Genomic DNA, 12,845 nt, shown 5'->3' with positions numbered 1-12,845 from the left:
TTGACGGAGGATACAACTGGGGAAGTTGTCCAGTACTTCGTCTAGGCGGGCCCACCTGCAATGCTGAACAGAAGCCGTGTGGGGGGATGGGATTAAGGGTTGGACAGGGAAGTGGGAAGGAATCGGCCGTGGCCTTAAGTTAGGTACCATCCGGCATTTTCATGGAGGAGAATTGGGAATCCACAGAAAACCACTTACAGGATGGCTTGGGTGGGAATCGCACCCACCTCTACTCAGTTGACCTCCCGAAGCTAAGTGGACCCCTTTCCACCCCTCGTAAAACTTTTTCAAACTTCGTGGCAGATGCGGCAATCGATCCCCGGCCTCTGTGGTGGCAGCTAATCACACTAACCAGTACACCACAAAGGCGGTCATCCAGTTATTACTAGTTTATTAAGTCTAGGACGTTTCCTTTCCCTTCTGAAACATTATCGAAACACCGATGAGCGTCGAGTAGACCAGCGCTGTTTGTAATGTCCCATGGTGTACTGGTTTTAGCACTCTGGATAAGATCTGCCACTCGCTAAATGAGGCTATAGGGTTATTATTTTTATTCTTATTATTAATTCTTTCATTCTTTTTTCCTTAATCTTTTTACCCTCCAGGATCAGTTTTTCCATCGGACTCAGCGGTGGCGTGCCAGATGGGAGCGTGCCGCATGCGACCCGTGCCACTAGCGACCGCCTAATCTGTAACCGTGCCGGATACGACCGGCGTTGGCAAGCAAATTGTCATTTGATAAGCTTTGTCATCAACCAAGATAAGGTAAGCTAAATCAGAGTCAGAAAAAGTTAGAAAATAGCCAAAAATTCAGAACACTGCATACGGGGTAGGGAATGAAATTTTCTTTGTTCTATTCAACTACTAAACCGCAAACTATGCACAACATTAATGTACACTGAATAACTTATCGGGAAATACAACATATACAGCTCGTTAAGGAGAACAATTCGGTAGGAACATCTGGTAGGAACGAAGCTGCATGTTAGGCCCCATGGTGTTGCAGTTAGCACTCTGGAATACGAAATTGTAAGATATTTTCTTCCATTGTCAAACATTATGAAATCATTGACTGCTGTCGATTAAGCAGCATGCAGTTCGCCTGGTCCCATGGTGTAATGGTTAGCACTCTGGACTTTGAATCCAGCGATCCGATTTCAAATCTCGGTGGCACCTGCAATTTTACTTTCGAGGAAGTACTGGTTTCATATTTCCCGGATGAATTCCTTCCATTCTCAAACTTATCGGTGTATTGATGAACATCTGGTAGGAACGAAGCTGCACGTTAGGCCCCATAGTGTTGCAGTTAGCACTCTGGAGTACGAAATTGTAAGATATTTTCTTCCATTGTCAAACATTATGAAATCATTGACTGCTGTCGATTAAGCAGCATGCAGTTCGCCTGGTCCTATGGTGTAATGGTTAGCTCTCTGGACTTTGAATCCAGCGATCCGAGTTCAAGTCTCGGTGGGACCTGTAATTTTCATTTCAAGATATTTCTAGCTTATTAATTGTAGGGTGTTTACTTTCCATTCTCAAACCTTATCGAAACTCCGAGGAGCGTCGAGTAGACCAGCGCTGTTTTATAATGTCCCATGGTGTAATGGTAAGCACTCTGGACTCCGAATCTGGCGATCCGATTTCATAACTCGCGTGGGGCCTAGTATGTCATGTCAAAACATTACTAGTTTATTAATTGTAAGATGTCTTCTTCCATTGTCAAACATTATAAAAACATTGAGAGTTGTCGATTAAGAAACGCCTTATCCGTCTGGTCCCATGGTGTAATGGTTAGCACTCTGGGCTTTGAATCTAGCGATCCGAGATCAAATCTCGGTGGGACCTTCAATTATATTTTCGAGGTATAACTGCTTTCATATTTCCCGGATGATTTCTTTCCATTCTTATCTTATCGGTGTATTAATGAACATCTGGTAGGAACGAAGCTGCACGTTAGGCCCCATGGTGTTGCAGTTAGCACTCTGGAGTACGAAATTGTAAGATGTTTTCTTCCATTGTCAAACATTATAAAATCATTCACTGTTGTCGATTAAGCAGCACGCAGTTAGCCTGGTCCCATGGTGTAATGGTTAGCACTCTGGACTTTGAATCTAGCGATCCGAGTTCAAATCTCGGTGGGACCTGCAATTTTACTTTCGAGGTATTACTGGTTTCATATTTCCCGGATTATTTCCTTCCATTCTCAAATTTATCGGTGTATTGATGAACAACTGGTAGGGACGATGCTGCACGTTAGGCCCCATGGTGTTGTAGTTAGCCCTCTGGAGTGCGAAATCAGCTATCCAAGTTCAAAACTCGTGGGGGGCCTAGTATGTCATGTCAAGACATTACTAGTTTATTAATTATAAGAGGTTTTCTTCCATTGTCATACATTATAAAAACATTGAGGTTTGTCGATTAAGAAAACGCCGTATCCGCCTGGTCCCATGGTGTAATGGTTAGCACACTGGGCTTTGAACCCAGCGATCCAAGTTCAAATCTCGGTGGGACCTGCGATTTATTTTCGAGGTATTACTGGTTTCATATTTCCCGCATGATTTCCTTCCATTCTCCATTTTATCGGTGTATTGATGAACATCTGGTAGGAACGAAGCTGCACGTTACGCCCCATGCTGTTGTAGTTAGCCCTCTGGAGTACGAAATTGTAAGATGTTTTCTTCCATTGTCAAGCATTATGAAAACATTGACTGTTGACGATTAAGAAACAGCTGTTTCGTCTCGTCCCATGGTGTAATGGTTAGCACTCTGGACTTTGAATCTAGCGATCCGAGTTCAAATCTCGGTGGGACCTGCAATTTTACTTTCGAGGTATTACTGGTTTCATATTTCCCGGATTATTTCCTTCCATTCTCAAACTTATCGGAGTATTGATGAACAACTTGTAGGAACGAAGCTGCACGTTAGGCCCCATGGTGTTGTAGTTAGCCCTCTGGAGTAAGAAATCAGCGAACCTAGTTCATAACTCAGTGGGACCAGGAACTTTAATTTCCCTTTAATACAAAAATCGTAATTCTCGGATGATTATCTACAAATCTCGAACATTATCGGGCCACTGACGAACATCTATTACGAACTACGCTGTTCATTAGGTCTCATGGTGTAATGGTAAGCACTCTGGACTCCGAATCTGGCGATCCGATTTCATAACTCGCGGGGGGCCTAGTATGTCATGTCAAAACATTACTAGTTTATTAATTGTAAGATGTCTTCTTCCATTGTCAAACATTATAAAAACATTGAGGGTTGTCGATTAAGAAACGCCTTATCCGTCTGGTCCCATGGTGCAATGTTTAGCACTCTGGGCTTTGAATCCAGCGATCCGAGTTCAATTCTCGGTGGGTCCTGCAATTTTATTTTCGAGGTATTACTGGTTTCATATTTTCCGGGTGATCTCCTTCCATTCTCAAATTTATCGGAGTATTGATGAACAACTGGTAGGGAGGAAGCTGCACGTTAGGCCCCATGGTGTTGTAGTTAGCCCTCTGAAGTACGAAATCAGCGATCCAAGTTCAAAACTCGTGGGACCAGGAACTTTAATTTCCAGTTAATACAAAAATCTTAATTCTCGGATGATTATCCACAAATCTCAAACATTATCGGGCCACTGACGAACATCCATTACGAACTGCGCTGTTCGTTAGGTCTCATGCTGTAATGGTTAGCACTCTGGACTCTGAATCCAGCGATCCGAGTTCAAATCTCGGTGGGACCTGTAATTTTCATTTCAAGATATTTCTAGCTTATTAATTGTAGGGTGTTTTCTTTCCATTCTCAAACATTATCGAAATTCCGAGGAGCGTCGAGTAGACCAGCGCAGTTTGTAATGTCCCATGGTGTAATGGTAAGCACTCTGGACTCCGAATCTGGCGATCCGATTTCATAACTCACGGGGGGCCTAGTATGTCATGTCAAAACATTACAATTTTATTAATTGTAAGATGTTTTCTTCCATTGTCAAACATCATAAAAACATTGACGATTGTCGATTAAGAAACGCGTTATCCGTCTGGTCTCATGATGTAATGGTTAGCACTCTGGGCTTTGTATCCAGCGATCCAAGTTCAAATCTCGGTGGGACCTTCAATTATATTTTCGAGGTATTACTGGTTTCATATTTCCCGGATGATTTCCGTCCATTCTCAAACTTATAGGAGTATTGATGAACATCTGGTAGGAACGAAGCTGCACGTTAGGCCCCATGGTGTTGCAGTTAGCATTCTGGACTACGAAATTCTAAGATGTTTTCTTCCATTGTCAAACATTATAAAATCATTGACTGTTGTCGATTAAGAAACTGCTAGTTCGTCTGGTCCCATGGTGTAATGGTTAGCACTCTGGACTTTGAATCCAGCGACCCGAGTTCAAGTCTCGGTGGGACCTGTAATTTTCATTTCAAGATATTTCTAGCTTATTAATTGTAGGGTGTTTTATTTCCATTCTCAAACATTATCGAAACTCCGAGGAGCGTCGAGTAGACCAGCGCTGTTTCATAATGTCCCATGGTGTAATGGTAAGCACTCTGGACTCCGAATCTGGCGATCCGATTTCATAACTCGCGTGGGGCCTAGTATGTCATGTCAAAACATTACTAGTTTATTAATTGTAAGATGTCTTCTTCCATTGTCAAACATTATAAAAGCATTGACGGTTGTCGATTAAGAAACGCCTTATCCGTCTGGTCCCATGGTGTAATGGTTAGCACGCTGGGCTTTGAATCCAGCGATCCGAGATCAAATCTCGGTGGGACCTTCAATTATATTTTCGAGGTATAACTGGTTTCATATTTCCCGGATGATTTCTTTCCATTCTTATCTTATCGGTGTATTGATGAACATCTGGTAGGAACGAAGCTGCACGTTAGGCCCCATGGTGTTGTAGTTAGCCCTCTGGAGTACGAAATTGTAAGATGTTTTCTTCAATTGTCAAACATTATAAGATCATTGACTGTTATCGATTAAGCAGCACGCCGTTCGCCTGGTCCCATGGTGTAATGGTTAGCACTCTGGACTTTGAATCCAGCGATTCGAGTTCAAATCTCGGTGGGACCTGCAATTTTACTTTCGAGGTATTACTGGTTTCATATTTCCCGGATTATTTCCTTCCATTCTCAAATTTATCGGAGTATCGATGAACAACTTTTAGGAACGAAGCTGCACGTTAGGCCCCATGGTGTTGTAGTTAGCCCTCTGGAGTACGAAATCAGCGATCCAAGTTCGAAACTCGTGGGGGGCCTAGTATGTCATGTCAAGACATTACTAGTTTATTAATTATAAGAGGTTTTCTTCCATTGTTACATTATAAAAACATTGAGGTTTGTCGATTAAGAAAACGCCGTATTCGTCTGGTCCCATGGTGTAATGGTTAGCACTCTGGACTTTGAATCCAGCGATCCGAGTTCAAATCTCGGTGGGACCTGCAAATTTATTTCCGAGGTATTACTGTTTTCATATTTCGCGGATGATTTCCTTCCATTCTCAAACTTATCGGAGTATTGATGAACAACTGGTAGGAACGAAGCTGCACGTTAGGCCCCATGGTGTTGTAGTTAGCCCTCTGGAGTAAGAAATCAGCGAACCTAGTTCATAACTCAGTGGGACCAGGAACTTTAATTTCCCTTTAATAGAAAAATCTTAATTCTCGGATGACTATCTACAAATCTCGAACATTATCGGGCCACTGACGAACACCTATTACGAACTACGCTGTTCATTAGGTCTCATGGTGTAATGGTAAGCACTCTGGACTCCGAATCTGGCGATCCGATTTCATAACTCGCGGGGAGCCTAGTATGTCATGTCAAAACATTACTAGTTTATTAATTGTAAGATGTCTTCTTCCATTGTCAAACATTATAAAAACATTGAGGGTTGTCGATTAAGATCCGCCTTATACGTTTGGTCCCATGGTGTAATGGTTAGCACTTTGGGCGTTGAATCCAGCGATCCGAGTTCAAATCTCGGTGAGAACTGCAATTATAATTTCGAGGAAGTACTGGTTTCATATTTCCCGGATGAATTCCTTCCATTCTCAAACTTATCGGTGTATTGATGAACATCTGGTAGGAACGAAGCTGCACGTTAGGCCCCATGGTGTTGCAGTTAGCACTCTGGAGTACGAAATTGTAAGATATTTTCTTCCATTGTCAAACATTATGAAATCATTGACTACTGTCGATTAAGCAGCATGCATTTCGCCTGGTCCCATGGTGTAATGGTTAGCACTCTGGACTTTGAATCCAGCGATCCGAGTTCAAGTCTCGGTGGGACCTGTAATTTTCATTTCAAGATATTTCTAGCTTATTAATTGTAATGTGTTTTCTTTCCATTCTCAAACATTATCGAAACTCCGAGGAGCGTCGAGTAGACCAGCGCTGTTTTATAATGTCCCATTTTGTAATGGTAAGCACTCTGGACTCCGAATCTGGCGATCCGATTTCATAACTCGCTTGGGGCCTAGTATGTCATGTCAAAACATTACTAGTTTATTAATTGTAAGATGTCTTCTTCCATTGTCAAACATTATAAAAACATTGAGGGTTGTCGATTAAGAAACGCTTTATCCGTCTGGTCCAATGGTGTAATGGTTAGCACTCTGGGCTTTGAATCCAGCGATCCGAGATCAAATCTCGGTGGGACCTTCAATTATATTTTCGAGGTATAACTGGTTTCATATTTCCCGGATGAATTCCTTCCATTCTCAAACTTATCGGTGTGTTGATGAACATCTGGTAGGAACGAAGCTGCACGTTAGGCCCCATGGTGTTGCAGTTAGCACCCTGGACTACGAAATTGTAAGATGTTTTCTTCCATTGTCAAACATTATAAAATCATTGACTGTTGTCGATTAAGAAACAGCGAGTACGTCTGGTCCCATGGTGTAATGGTTAGCACTCTGGGCTTTGAATCCAGCGATCCGAGCTCAAATCTCGGTGGGACCTGCAATTTTATTTTCGAGGTATTACTGGTTTCATATTTCCCGGATGATTTCCTTCCATTCTCCATCTTATCGGTGTATTGATGAACATCTGGTAGGAACGAAGCTGCACGTTAGGCCCCATGGTGTTGTAGTTAGCCCTCTGGTGTACGAAATTGGAAGATGTTTTCTTCCATTGTCAAACATTATGAAAACATTGACTGTTGTCGATTAAGAAGCAGCTAGTTCGTCTGGTCCCATGGTGTAATGGTTAGCACTCTGGACTTTGAATCCAGCGATCCGAGTTCAAATCTCGGTGGGACCTGCCATTTTATTTCCGAGATATTACTGGTTTCATATTTCGCGGATGATTTCCTTCCATTCTCCATCTTATCGGTGTATTGATGAACAACTGGTAGGAACGAAGCTGCACGTTAGGCCCCATGGTGTTGTAGTTAGCCCTCTGTAGTAAGAAATCAGCGAACCTAGTTCATAACTCAGTGGGACCAGGAACTTTAATTTCCCTTTAATACAAAAATCTTAATTCTCGGATGACTATCTACAAATCTCGAACATTATCGGGCCACTGACGAACATCTATTACGAACTACGCTGTTCATTAGGTCTCATGGTGTAATGGTAAGCACTCTGGACTCCGAATCTGGCGATCCGATTTCATAACTCGCGGGGGGCCTAGTAGGTCATGTCAAAACTTTACTAGTTTATAAATTGTAAGATGTCTTCTTCCATTGTCAAACATTATAAAAACATTGAGGGTTGTCGATTAAGAAACGCCTTATCCGTCTGGTCCCATGGTGTAATGGTTAGCACTCTGGACTCTGAATCCAGCGATCCGAGTTCGAATCTCGGTGGGACCTGTAATTTTCATCTCAAGATATTTCTAGCTTATTAACTGTAGGGTGTTTTCTTTCCATTCTCAAACATTATCGAAACTGCGAGGAGCGTCGAGTAGAAACAGCGCAGTTTGTAAAGTCTCACGATGTAACGTTTTTAGCACTCCGGACTCTGAATCCAACGTTCCGAGTTCAAATATCAGTGGGAACTGCAATGTTACTTTCGAGGTATTACTGGTTTTATATTTCTCGGATGTTTTCCTTCCATTCTCAAACATTAGCGGGACACTGAAGAACATCTAGTATGAACCGCGCTGCCGTTGAAGTCCCATGGTGTAATGGTTATCTCTCTGAACTCTGAATAGAGCGGTTCGTGTTCGAATTTCTGTGCGACATGTTTTTTTCACTTCTATATATTCTGCTTAACTCCGCCTCAATGGCAGTGTCCTGTGCGTCAGACTCGTTGACGGAGGATACAACTGGGAAAGTTGTCCAGTACTTCGTCTAGGCGGGCCCACCTGCAATGCTGAACAGAAGCCGTGTGGGGGGATGGGATTAAGGGTTGGACAGGGAAGTGGGAAGGAATCGGCCGTGGCCTTAAGTTAGGTACCATCCGGCATTTTCATGGAGGAGAATTGGGAATCCACAGAAAACCACTTACAGGATGGCTTGGGTGGGAATCGCACCCACCTCTACTCAGTTGACCTCCCGAAGCTAAGTGGACCCCTTTCCACCCCTCGTAAAACTTTTTCAAACTTCGTGGCAGATGCGGCAATCGATCCCCGGCCTCTGTGGTGGCAGCTAATCACACTAACCAGTACACCACAAAGGCGGTCATCCAGTTATTACTAGTTTATTAAGTCTAGGACGTTTCCTTTCCCTTCTGAAACATTATCGAAACACCGATGAGCGTCGAGTAGACCAGCGCTGTTTGTAATGTCCCATGGTGTACTGGTTTTAGCACTCTGGATAAGATCTGCCACTCGCTAAATGAGGCTATAGGGTTATTATTTTTATTCTTATTATTAATTCTTTCATTCTTTTTTCCTTAATCTTTTTACCCTCCAGGATCAGTTTTTCCATCGGACTCAGCGGTGGCGTGCCAGATGGGAGCGTGCCGCATGCGACCCGTGCCACTAGCGACCGCCTAATCTGTAACCGTGCCGGATGCGACCGGCGTTGGCAAGCAAATTGTCATTTGATAAGCTTTGTCATCAACCAAGATAAGGTAAGCTAAATCAGAGTCAGAAAAAGTTAGAAAATAGCCAAAAATTCAGAACACTGCATACGGGGTAGGGAATGAAATTTTCTTTGCTCTATTCAACTACTAAACCGCAAACTATGCACAACATTAATGTACACTGAATAACTTATCGGGAAATACAACATATACAGCTCGTTAAGGAGAACAATTCGGTAGGAACATCTGGTAGGAACGAAGCTGCATGTTAGGCCCCATGGTGTTGCAGTTAGCACTCTGGAATACGAAATTGTAAGATATTTTCTTCCATTGTCAAACATTATGAAATCATTGACTGCTGTCGATTAAGCAGCATGCAGTTCGCCTGGTCCCATGGTGTAATGGTTAGCACTCTGGACTTTGAATCCAGCGATCCGATTTCAAATCTCGGTGGCACCTGCAATTTTACTTTCGAGGAAGTACTGGTTTCATATTTCCCGGATGAATTCCTTCCATTCTCAAACTTATCGGTGTATTGATGAACATCTGGTAGGAACGAAGCTGCACGTTAGGCCCCATAGTGTTGCAGTTAGCACTCTGGAGTACGAAATTGTAAGATATTTTCTTCCATTGTCAAACATTATGAAATCATTGACTGCTGTCGATTAAGCAGCATGCAGTTCGCCTGGTCCTATGGTGTAATGGTTAGCTCTCTGGACTTTGAATCCAGCGATCCGAGTTCAAGTCTCGGTGGGACCTGTAATTTTCATTTCAAGATATTTCTAGCTTATTAATTGTAGGGTGTTTACTTTCCATTCTCAAACCTTATCGAAACTCCGAGGAGCGTCGAGTAGACCAGCGCTGTTTTATAATGTCCCATGGTGTAATGGTAAGCACTCTGGACTCCGAATCTGGCGATCCGATTTCATAACTCGCGTGGGGCCTAGTATGTCATGTCAAAACATTACTAGTTTATTAATTGTAAGATGTCTTCTTCCATTGTCAAACATTATAAAAACATTGAGAGTTGTCGATTAAGAAACGCCTTATCCGTCTGGTCCCATGGTGTAATGGTTAGCACTCTGGGCTTTGAATCTAGCGATCCGAGATCAAATCTCGGTGGGACCTTCAATTATATTTTCGAGGTATAACTGCTTTCATATTTCCCGGATGATTTCTTTCCATTCTTATCTTATCGGTGTATTGATGAACATCTGGTAGGAACGAAGCTGCACGTTAGGCCCCATGGTGTTGCAGTTAGCACTCTGGAGTACGAAATTGTAAGATGTTTTCTTCCATTGTCAAACATTATAAAATCATTCACTGTTGTCGATTAAGCAGCACGCAGTTAGCCTGGTCCCATGGTGTAATGGTTAGCACTCTGGACTTTGAATCTAGCGATCCGAGTTCAAATCTCGGTGGGACCTGCAATTTTACTTTCGAGGTATTACTGGTTTCATATTTCCCGGATTATTTCCTTCCATTCCCAAATTTATCGGTGTATTGATGAACAACTGGTAGGGACGATGCTGCACGTTAGGAACCATGGTGTTGTAGTTAGCCCTCTGGAGTGCGAAATCAGCTATCCAAGTTCAAAACTCGTGGGGGGCCTAGTATGTCATGTCAAGACATTACTAGTTTATTAATTATAAGAGGTTTTCTTCCATTGTCATACATTATAAAAACATTGAGGTTTGTCGATTAAGAAAACGCCGTATCCGCCTGGTCCCATGGTGTAATGGTTAGCACACTGGGCTTTGAACCCAGCGATCCAAGTTCAAATCTCGGTGGGACCTGCGATTTATTTTCGAGGTATTACTGGTTTCATATTTCCCGCATGATTTCCTTCCATTCTCCATCTTATCGGTGTATTGATGAACATCTGGTAGGAACGAAGCTGCACGTTACGCCACATGCTGTTGTAGTTAGCCCTCTGGAGTACGAAATTGTAAGATGTTTTCTTCCATTGTCAAGCATTATAAAAACATTGAGGGTTGTCGATTAAGAAACGCCTTATCCGTCTGGTCCTATGGTGCAATGGTTAGCACTCTGGGCTTTGAATCCAGCAATCCGAGTTCAAATCTCGGTGGGAACTGCAATTATAATTTCGAGGAAGTACTGGTTTCATATTTCCCGGATGTATTCCTTCCATTCTCAAACTTATCGGTGTATCGATGAACATCTGGTAGGAACGAAACTGCACGTTAGGCCCCATGGTGTTGTAGTTAGCCCTCTGGGGTACGAAATTGTAACATGTTTTCTTCCATTATCAAACATTATAAAATCATTGACTGTTGTTGATTAAGAAGCACCGAATTCCTTTGGTCCCAATGAGTAATGGATTGCACTCTGGACTTTGAATCCAGCGATCCGAGTTCAATTCTCGGTGGGTCCTGCAATTTTATTTTCGAGGTATTACTGGTTTCATATTTTCCGGGTGATCTCCTTCCATTCTCAAATTTATCGGAGTATTGATGAACAACTGGTAGGGAGGAAGCTGCACGTTAGGCCCCATGGTGTTGTAGTTAGCCCTCTGAAGTACGAAATCAGCGATCCAAGTTCAAAACTCGTGGGACCAGGAACTTTAATTTCCAGTTAATACAAAAATCTTAATTCTCGGATGATTATCCACAAATCTCAAACATTATCGGGCCACTGACGAACATCCATTACGAACTGCGCTGTTCGTTAGGTCTCATGCTGTAATGGTTAGCACTCTGGACTCTGAATCCAGCGATCCGAGTTCAAATCTCGGTGGGACCTGTAATTTTCATTTCAAGATATTTCTAGCTTATTAATTGTAGGGTGTTTTCTTTCCATTCTCAAACATTATCGAAATTCCGAGGAGCGTCGAGTAGACCAGCGCAGTTTGTAATGTCCCATGGTGTAATGGTAAGCACTCTGCACTCCGAATCTGGCGATCCGATTTCATAACTCACGGGGGGCCTAGTATGTCATGTCAAAACATTACAATTTTATTAATTGTAAGATGTTTTCTTCCATTGTCTAACATCATAAAAACATTGACGATTGTCGATTAAGAAACGCGTTATCCGTCTGGTCTCATGATGTAATGGTTAGCACTCTGGGCTTTGTATCCAGCGATCCAAGTTCAAATCTCGGTGGGACCATCAATTATATTTTCGAGGTATTACTGGTTTCATATTTCCCGGATGATTTCCGTCCATTCTCAAACTTATAGGAGTATTGATGAACAACTGGTAGGAACGAAGCTGCACGTTAGGCCCCATGGTGTTGCAGTTAGCATTCTGGACTACGAAATTCTAAGATGTTTTCTTCCATTGTCAAACATTATAAAATCATTGACTGTTGTCGATTAAGAAACTGCTAGTTCGTCTGGTCCCATGGTGTAATGGTTAGCACTCTGGACTTTGAATCCAGCGATCCGAGTTCAAATCTCGGTGGGACCTGCGATTCTACTTTCGACGAAGTACTGGTTTCATATTTCCCGGATGAATTCCTTCCATTCTCAAACTTATCGGTGTATTGATGAACATCTGGTAGGAACGAAGCTGCACGTTAGGCCCCATGGTGTTGCAGTTAGCACTCTGGAGTACGAAATTGTAAGATATTTTCTTCCATTGTCAAACATTATGAAATCATTGACTGCTGTCGATTAAGCAGCATGCAGTTCGCCTGGTCGCATGGTGTAATGGTTAGCACTCTGGACTTTGAATCCAGCGACCCGAGTTCAAGTCTCGGTGGGACCTGTAATTTTCATTTCAAGATATTTCTAGCTTATTAATTGTAGGGTGTTTTATTTCCATTCTCAAACATTATCGAAACTCCGAGGAGCGTCGAGTAGACCAGCGCTGTTTCATAATGTCCCATGGTGTAATGGTAAGCACTCTGGACAC

General features: G+C 42.6%; 23 non-coding genes across 23 annotated transcripts; all 23 read left to right on the top strand.

The window, feature by feature from the left end:
* Positions 1–1,404: 1,404 nt before the first annotated feature.
* TRNAQ-UUG (transfer RNA glutamine (anticodon CUG)) lies at positions 1,405–1,476 on the top strand. Its single transcript has one exon. It is a non-coding gene; the product is annotated as a tRNA-Gln (tRNA).
* Positions 1,477–1,773: 297 nt separating this feature from the next.
* Positions 1,774–1,845, top strand: TRNAQ-UUG (transfer RNA glutamine (anticodon UUG)). The gene has a single exon. It is a non-coding gene; the product is annotated as a tRNA-Gln (tRNA).
* A 227-nt stretch (positions 1,846–2,072) lies between these two features.
* On the top strand, positions 2,073–2,144 carry TRNAQ-UUG (transfer RNA glutamine (anticodon UUG)). Its single transcript has one exon. It is a non-coding gene; the product is annotated as a tRNA-Gln (tRNA).
* Positions 2,145–2,441: 297 nt separating this feature from the next.
* TRNAQ-UUG (transfer RNA glutamine (anticodon UUG)) lies at positions 2,442–2,513 on the top strand. The gene has a single exon. It is a non-coding gene; the product is annotated as a tRNA-Gln (tRNA).
* A 227-nt stretch (positions 2,514–2,740) lies between these two features.
* Positions 2,741–2,812, top strand: TRNAQ-UUG (transfer RNA glutamine (anticodon UUG)). Its single transcript has one exon. It is a non-coding gene; the product is annotated as a tRNA-Gln (tRNA).
* A 481-nt stretch (positions 2,813–3,293) lies between these two features.
* On the top strand, positions 3,294–3,365 carry TRNAQ-UUG (transfer RNA glutamine (anticodon UUG)). The gene has a single exon. It is a non-coding gene; the product is annotated as a tRNA-Gln (tRNA).
* Positions 3,366–3,661: 296 nt separating this feature from the next.
* Positions 3,662–3,733, top strand: TRNAQ-CUG (transfer RNA glutamine (anticodon CUG)). The gene has a single exon. It is a non-coding gene; the product is annotated as a tRNA-Gln (tRNA).
* A 596-nt stretch (positions 3,734–4,329) lies between these two features.
* TRNAQ-UUG (transfer RNA glutamine (anticodon UUG)) lies at positions 4,330–4,401 on the top strand. Its single transcript has one exon. It is a non-coding gene; the product is annotated as a tRNA-Gln (tRNA).
* A 297-nt stretch (positions 4,402–4,698) lies between these two features.
* Positions 4,699–4,770, top strand: TRNAQ-UUG (transfer RNA glutamine (anticodon UUG)). The gene has a single exon. It is a non-coding gene; the product is annotated as a tRNA-Gln (tRNA).
* Positions 4,771–4,997: 227 nt separating this feature from the next.
* TRNAQ-UUG (transfer RNA glutamine (anticodon UUG)) lies at positions 4,998–5,069 on the top strand. The gene has a single exon. It is a non-coding gene; the product is annotated as a tRNA-Gln (tRNA).
* A 295-nt stretch (positions 5,070–5,364) lies between these two features.
* Positions 5,365–5,436, top strand: TRNAQ-UUG (transfer RNA glutamine (anticodon UUG)). The gene has a single exon. It is a non-coding gene; the product is annotated as a tRNA-Gln (tRNA).
* A 781-nt stretch (positions 5,437–6,217) lies between these two features.
* Positions 6,218–6,289, top strand: TRNAQ-UUG (transfer RNA glutamine (anticodon UUG)). The gene has a single exon. It is a non-coding gene; the product is annotated as a tRNA-Gln (tRNA).
* Positions 6,290–6,886: 597 nt separating this feature from the next.
* TRNAQ-UUG (transfer RNA glutamine (anticodon UUG)) lies at positions 6,887–6,958 on the top strand. Its single transcript has one exon. It is a non-coding gene; the product is annotated as a tRNA-Gln (tRNA).
* A 228-nt stretch (positions 6,959–7,186) lies between these two features.
* TRNAQ-UUG (transfer RNA glutamine (anticodon UUG)) lies at positions 7,187–7,258 on the top strand. The gene has a single exon. It is a non-coding gene; the product is annotated as a tRNA-Gln (tRNA).
* Positions 7,259–7,739: 481 nt separating this feature from the next.
* TRNAQ-CUG (transfer RNA glutamine (anticodon CUG)) lies at positions 7,740–7,811 on the top strand. The gene has a single exon. It is a non-coding gene; the product is annotated as a tRNA-Gln (tRNA).
* A 1,843-nt stretch (positions 7,812–9,654) lies between these two features.
* On the top strand, positions 9,655–9,726 carry TRNAQ-UUG (transfer RNA glutamine (anticodon UUG)). Its single transcript has one exon. It is a non-coding gene; the product is annotated as a tRNA-Gln (tRNA).
* A 297-nt stretch (positions 9,727–10,023) lies between these two features.
* Positions 10,024–10,095, top strand: TRNAQ-UUG (transfer RNA glutamine (anticodon UUG)). The gene has a single exon. It is a non-coding gene; the product is annotated as a tRNA-Gln (tRNA).
* A 227-nt stretch (positions 10,096–10,322) lies between these two features.
* On the top strand, positions 10,323–10,394 carry TRNAQ-UUG (transfer RNA glutamine (anticodon UUG)). Its single transcript has one exon. It is a non-coding gene; the product is annotated as a tRNA-Gln (tRNA).
* A 297-nt stretch (positions 10,395–10,691) lies between these two features.
* TRNAQ-UUG (transfer RNA glutamine (anticodon UUG)) lies at positions 10,692–10,763 on the top strand. Its single transcript has one exon. It is a non-coding gene; the product is annotated as a tRNA-Gln (tRNA).
* Positions 10,764–10,990: 227 nt separating this feature from the next.
* TRNAQ-UUG (transfer RNA glutamine (anticodon UUG)) lies at positions 10,991–11,062 on the top strand. Its single transcript has one exon. It is a non-coding gene; the product is annotated as a tRNA-Gln (tRNA).
* Positions 11,063–11,658: 596 nt separating this feature from the next.
* Positions 11,659–11,730, top strand: TRNAQ-CUG (transfer RNA glutamine (anticodon CUG)). The gene has a single exon. It is a non-coding gene; the product is annotated as a tRNA-Gln (tRNA).
* A 596-nt stretch (positions 11,731–12,326) lies between these two features.
* Positions 12,327–12,398, top strand: TRNAQ-UUG (transfer RNA glutamine (anticodon UUG)). The gene has a single exon. It is a non-coding gene; the product is annotated as a tRNA-Gln (tRNA).
* A 228-nt stretch (positions 12,399–12,626) lies between these two features.
* Positions 12,627–12,698, top strand: TRNAQ-UUG (transfer RNA glutamine (anticodon UUG)). Its single transcript has one exon. It is a non-coding gene; the product is annotated as a tRNA-Gln (tRNA).
* Positions 12,699–12,845: the final 147 nt, after the last annotated feature.

This window comes from Anabrus simplex, chromosome 2, assembly GCF_040414725.1.
Source record: "Anabrus simplex isolate iqAnaSimp1 chromosome 2, ASM4041472v1, whole genome shotgun sequence".
NCBI classification, from domain to species: domain Eukaryota; kingdom Metazoa; phylum Arthropoda; class Insecta; order Orthoptera; family Tettigoniidae; genus Anabrus; species Anabrus simplex.
The sequence above is the reverse complement of the archived record's forward strand: the minus strand, read 5'-3'. Positions and strand labels throughout refer to the sequence as shown.